At 46.6% G+C, this 6,978-nt stretch overlaps 1 protein-coding gene across 2 annotated transcripts in view; it reads right to left on the bottom strand.

Moving 5' to 3' along the window:
- The window catches only part of APBB2 (amyloid beta precursor protein binding family B member 2), a 290,361-nt gene that overhangs the window by 246,791 nt on the left and 36,592 nt on the right, over positions 1–6,978 (bottom strand). The gene's annotated exons all lie outside the window — the stretch shown is intronic.

A 6,978-nucleotide genomic window follows, 5' to 3' on the forward strand; every position in this document is an offset into this window, starting at 1 on the left:
CAGTGCCTGCCACTTTAAGAGCCGAGTCAAGCAGCCAGCAGGTGCTTGATTGCAGCAGCCATTTTAAAACACTGGCTGCCTTATAAACACAACAGTTTGCTCAGTTTGCTACTACTGGCCAAGGCAGAAACATCACCTGGTAGAGCTGCATGGAACATCTAGGAGGTAGGAGCTGGAGGCTCATGGTCCTGGGCATGACATAAAACTACACCCTGTCAGGGAAGGGTAGCCTGGTGGGGTTCCTGGTAGTGCGGGAATCACCAGGAAATGCCAGGCCAGTTACCCCACTGGTGAAAGGTAAGGAGGGGTGCCTTAACCCCAACCTCCATCTTCAGGTGGGCTTTGGAGGCAGGAGTGGGGCCAGGCATGGCTGCAGCCACCTCAGCTCATGAGAGGGATGCAAGACCCTGGGAGTAAGTGTGGTGGGGCCAGGCATGGCAAACGGAGTGCCACCTGAGCCTATGGGGGTGGTCAACCCCAAGGACCTGAGAGAGGGCGGTATAGTGAGGCCCTAGGGAAGACGGCGGACTTGTGTGTCCCCACACAGAGTAGGGTTGAACAGGAGTAGGCTTGAAGGGCAGTCCCGGGGCTGCAGCACTGTCCCTCACCACAGAGGCCTCGATCTAGCCCCTGCTCCTTCCCTCCCCCATGAACAGACCTGCAGCTCAGTAAGGCCAAACTGGGAGTAAGCCTGAAGAGCAGTGCAAGGGCCAGCCCCGTGAGTAGTTGATCTGGAAGATGATGAGCAACCCCCAGGGTGGGGCGTAGTGCAGAGGCCCTAGAGAGGGCATTGTAGGAACCCCATGTGAAGGGAGTAGACCAAGGTATGTCTTCAGATGCCTGAGGCCATAGTTTGGGCCAGAGGCCGAGTAATGGGGCTCAGTCAGAGAGTTAGAGGCAAGTCCTGACTCCGGTAAGTCCTCCACCATTAGGAGGCCAAGTGTGGGACAAAATTAAGACACGTAGTTGAGCACAATAACCTGCTACTCCTGGGGGGGAGGGGGTGGTGAGTCCCCCCCATGGGACCCTGGAGCACCAGTTGTAATGTGGGTTAAGAACATCACATTGATGCCATCTGTGAGGCATGGGCTGTGATGTAGGGAAGGTTAGAGCTGCAGATAGCACCCCCTGGCACTGGGGCATGTAACAGGCAGCCTCCTGTATTTACTGTTTGTTTATGGGAACACCAAAGTCATGACAGGTGAGACTGGGCAGACTGCCCCATAGAGACAGGTGGGCAGGTTGGCATGGGACCCGGCCCCTGGCTTGCCCCCGTCACACATTCATATAGTTTCAAGTTATCTACAGGCTGTTTAGTGAGTTCTCCAACTTGCTCCTGAATGTTGTCAGGGAGAGGCAGAGAAGGGAACATCTTTCACATATTCCCTGGGTCCAGCCAGCATTCAAGTTCTTACTAGAGTTGGAGATGAACTGTCTCAGTTGGTCAGGCAACATTTATACAAAGTAGTACACAGACCTTATCTATAAATTTCAGGGGCAACAAGAAAAGTTTTGCAAGCAGAGGCACATATGTACAAGCTCATATAAGGCCCAGTAGCCCCAGAGATGTACATGTCATTGTCACTGCATTTGATTTTAGGTCTCCTGTCATAATGTAGACTGGAAACTCCACCAGTAGGTAAGAAAGTACCTGCCAACTGAGGTCTACCATACTACTGGTTTTGATGGGGTGAACCATTCTGTTTCTCAGAATTCACAAGGTCCCTTAGGACCACCTCAGTCTCTTCTGGGATCTACCTCTGACCAGACACCTAGGTGCACGAAGACATCCATTCCCTTTTCCCTCAAATATACTGCCCCAGATAATTTGTGAACACTCTTACTGCTGTGAAGAGCCCCAGGCATAGTACAGTTTAAGGCATGTGTGTCTGATATTGGCTAGTCCAATGCCATTTCCAGTGAAGCAATGGCTGAGACTGAAGAGACACTGCTATTCAGAAGACAGTAATCTAGCAAGCATGAGGCAGATGCTCACCTACAGTGGGATCCACACTGACTCATGAATTGTTGGGTTTTTTCAGAATATTATATTTTTACAGGTGGTTAGCATTTACTCTCCCCTGTCTCGCTCCCTGACTTGCCTTCTAAAGAAAACATTTAATTTACTAGAGTTAGTGTTTGTAGGCCCTGAAGATCAAGTGAGACTCCAAAGCATATACTTAATTTCATTCAGTGCAGGAGTTCTAACTCCCATCTTGCAACAAGCTCCATATGGCGAAGCCCCTGAACAGGATTCAAGTCATAGGTTTGACTATTTTAATTTTCATTCACATCACAGCATTCCATCAAGTTATGGATACAGCAAAAAAACAATTCTAAATGCAGAACTAACATACAGGAGATCCCAGCTATAGTAACTTCCATAGCTGGGTAGTTACTGGAGCAAATGATAAAAACTGTCAATCTGTAGATATCCAGAGGATGAAGAGGTGATTGGTACCACCCAACATGCAGCTGTTAAGAACAAATCATACCAAGCCAAACACCTTGTTTTCTTTGACAGGGTAACTAGCTGAGTGGATAAGGGGAATGTGGCCGATATAATATACCTGGACACTGGTAAGGCCTTTAATATGGTCTCATATGGCATTCTCAGAAGTAAGTTACAGAAACATAGGCTAGACAAAATTACCATTAGTTTCATAGTTGGTAGGGTCGGAAGGGACCTGAGTAGATCATCAAGTACAAACCCCTGCCATGGGCAGGAAAGAGTACTGGGATCAAATGACCCTGGCAAGGTGATCATCTAGCCTCCTTCTGAAGACCCCCAGGGTAGGAGCAAGCACCACTTCCCTTGGAAGTTGGTTCCAGATCCTAGCAGCCCCGACTGTGAAGTAGTGCCTCCTGATGTCTAGCCTGAACCTACTCTCGATCAACTTGTGGCCGTTATTCCTAGTTACCCTAGGTAATGCTTAGGGGAACAGGGCCTCTCCCATTCCCCTGCTGGTCTCCCCTGCTAAGTTTATAGACAGGTACCAGAACCCCTCTCAGGCTTCCCTTGTGAAGGCTGAACGGCTTCAGGTCCCGTAGGCTCTCCTCGTAGGGCCTGCCCTGCTGACCCCTGACCATGCGAGTGGCCCTCCTCTGGACCTTCTAGAGTTTCATTGCAAAAGTTATAATAGTGCGCATATTATGAAGAAATATGCTAGCGTACTATTACAGTTCCTAAAGATACCTTAACTCTCTTTATCTAAAACTGGTTCACAAGAAAAGAGAGAAGTTTATATTTATGCAGGACACATTACAACTGAATTGATGCAGTTATTCAGACTTGAGCCCTGATGAATGTATACTATACCACCATGCTGTTTTCTCAATTTATCACATTTTCTCAATGTAGCACAGTGGTTTTTGTATCATAACTATTATCTAGCAGTAGGAAAATTTGTGTATCTATCTAAATAGATCTATAAATAGATAGATATAGATAGATATCTATATAGATATAGTGTATATTACACCCCCCCAAACATTACACACACACACACACGTTTCATTCTTTGTAAAGCATTTAGGTCCAAGATGGAAAAAAACCTGTTTCACTTTCAGGCATAAAATACATTCACAAATAGAGACAATTAGGTTGATACATAATTGGTTTAATAACCACAAAGAAAGAGCAACTATTAATGGATCAATGACAGACTGGCAAGAGCTCTCAACTAAGATTCCATAGGGGTTTTTTCTGAGTCCAGTGTTGTTTAACATCATATTAATGACTTGGATGCAAAAATACAGAGTATACAGATCAAATCTGCAGACAACACACAGCTTTGGAGGAGAGGATTAAAATAAAAATGGATCTTGATAAATTGGAGGGGGGGAGCTTAAATTAGAGTGGCTCTGACTGCCGCTTTAAAGCTCCCAGAGTATCACATGCATTAGTGTACCCATTGAACGAGCTTTAGTTAAAGCACCCCTGCTACCATTTTTTACTATGGGAACGCTGATGCACATCACGCTGGAGTCTGGTGGAGTATGATAATTACCATACTCCAGTAGACTCGATTAATCGAGTCTGCTCAAAGCGCTGTAATTATGGCACGTCAGAGTAGCCTCAATGTACGTGTATAGGCACCCATATAAACTAACTAGTTCAGAGAGGCATGATCTTTTGTAGGCCATAACTTACCAGGAGCCAATGAAGTAGGTAGGTTTTTGTTTACAAAAGCTCATGCATCTCCAATTTAGTTAATCTATAAGGTGCAAACCTACCTTGCCTTCTGCTTGACTTTGGACTAACACAGCTAATTAACTCTCTGCTCAAGGCAATGGATTTTAAACTGAAGAAAAGTATATTTAGATTAAATCCCAGGAACAGCTTCCTAGCCATGAAAATAGTAGTCCAGTTGAACTTCCTGCCAAAGGTAGCTTTTTCAAGAAGTCTTCATTTAGTAATAGCACATCCCTCTTTTATGCAGGAGGCTGAACTAGATGACACTCTTGGCTTTATCCCAACCCTGATAGGCTTGTTAAAAGTATTTTATATGCTACACTAAGATCTGGTCTTGCTACTGTTCATCTCTCTCTTTCAATTATTGGAAGTGAAGTGGATTTTTTCAAATACTTTTTTTTAAATGTACAGCAAAAAAATGTATAAGCAAAACAATTAAAATTTATGTAACACAGGGCATTTGACAAATCTACGAAACAGTACAAGCACTATAGTACAGTTTGTAGAGCTGTATTATAATGAACAAGATAGCAAAAACAAGACTACAACCAAAATACCACAGAAAGAATAAACTGTTTTTTGTTTATTTTAGCTATTCTTTCTACCTAGCTCTAAGTGACTTTTGTTATGAAAATAAACAACGAAGTTCAACAGTTAATAATTGATGCATAGAGACATTTTACAAAATTATTTTCATTTCTTTAGAAAGAAATCAGAGCAAAGAGGATTCTTCCAGGTTTGGAAAATGAATGGCCTCATCTAGTTGGCAAGTAGCATTTAAAACCAGGGCATTAATTAAATTTACAACAGATTTTAAATTGGCACTTATTTATTCATGTATGCATATGATTTATATGCTGTCCTTCCCAACAATGGCTCGGAATGGCTTACCGTAAGAGAATAAGATTAACTTATAAAACAGAAGAATGAACAAAACAATTTCACAGGTAACTACAATATCAACATCAACACAGAATCCCCTTAAACCAGAGCTTTCCAAACTTTTCATGTTGGTGACACATTTTTTAGACATGCATCATTTCGCGACACAGTAATTCAGTTCCGGGGGAGGGGCCAAGGGAAGCAGACACGAGTAAGGGAGCTCCGCGGTGCCCTTCCGCAAAGTTTGCTGCATTTCGCGCGACACCCCTACACACTGCCGCCGACACACTAATGTGTTGCGGCACACAGTTTGGAAAGCTCTGCCTTAAACAACAGCAAGGCCTTGCTCCATTTGGTAAATGCATGCCTAGACAGGAAGGTCTTACATCACTTCTTAAAGACACTTCAGCTCTCGCAGGCCTCAAGGGGGAGAGAGAACTCCAGAGCTGAGGAGCAATTGCTAAGAAAAACCTCCCCCATACTTTTGCCAAGTGGACTTGGTGCGTTGATGGTATTTGCATGAGGTTCCTCTCTGATGACATTCGGGATCATAATGGGGCATAAAAAAGGATCGAGGGGCTTGGAGCATTTCCATTTTCACAGGCCTGCATTTTGTATATTGGCATCTATTCTACCCAGGACAGCACACAAACACCAAGAGATTCTCCTTACGCCTGAAAAGGAGTGTTTGTGCCCGAAACCTTGCAAAGAACAAATTTTCCAACTATTTAGTTGGTCTAATAAATTATATCACATCTACCCAAAAAATCCTGTCTACATTATATGTTGGTAATGCTGGTTCTCTTTTTTTAAGCAAAATCATTGCATAAATACAACCCCTAGGATGGATACAATTGTATCTAGAGGTGCACAGACATATCAGTCACATATTGGATCAGCGACAATAACAGGAAAATTAACATCATTGGTAATAGGCTTTTTTGGCCAATAATGTCATCAATAAATGCCACATGGCACAGCATCCATGCAGCCAGGAATGCAACCTGGAGAGCACCATCCTGCCAATAAGTCTGTGTTGGGGAAGGAGCATGGGGGAGAGAACAGGTATGGGGGGGGAAGATTGAGGCCCCCCTGGTGAGGGAGGGAGTGGGGCAAGGGCAATGCCCATCCAGGGCAGTGAATGTGACCCCAGGGCAAGGTGTGGGGCAGAGTTGCAGGAGGCTTGTCCAGGGGGTGCAAGAGGATGAGCAGCTGCCTACCACTGCACGTACCCCTGGGGAATACATGGGGGGCATGTGCCCCCTGGATTTGTGCACAAGGCAAGGGTGGGCTTCCCACTGTGAGCTTGGGTCCAGGGGCTATGCCAGCCTCTTCCCAGTGTGGGGGCTGGGCCAGGGCTGCACTTGGGGCAGGGCGGGCTTAGCTGCATGGGGTGGGTGGCGGTGGCACTGGGAGGGGCGGCAATTTTTGGATGGTGATATCCCACAAAATCTCCCCTAGCACTGCCCCTGCTCACGGCACTTGCTCTGCTGCCTTTCCCTCGGGAACCCCGCACTGGCCCCATGTCCCCTCCCCCCCCTGCAGCATGGGGCTCCTGAGGAAAAGACAGCAGAGTGAGTGCCCCAAGCAGGGGTGGCACTACAAGGAGGCGTGGGGGGCTATGGCCACCCCAAAAGTACCTGAAGCCCCCCCCATAGCCCCTCTCAGGGCTGTTGCCATCCACCCTGCACAGCTGAACCCACTCTGCCCACACCCACCCCAAGCGCAGCCCCAGTCCACCCCCACACTAGGAAAAGGCTGGCACAGTCCCCAGCCCCAAGCCCACAGTGGGCAGCCCACCCTTGCCCCATGCACAAATCCAGGGGGCACATGCACCCCATGCCTCCCCTAGGGTGCACGTAGTGGCGAGGAGTGCTTCCCCCCCCCCCCCCCCCCCCCCC

The sequence above is a fragment of the Alligator sinensis genome, unplaced genomic scaffold (genome assembly GCF_000455745.1).
Source record: "Alligator sinensis unplaced genomic scaffold, ASM45574v1 scaffold1550_1, whole genome shotgun sequence".
NCBI classification, from domain to species: Eukaryota; Metazoa; Chordata; order Crocodylia; family Alligatoridae; genus Alligator; species Alligator sinensis.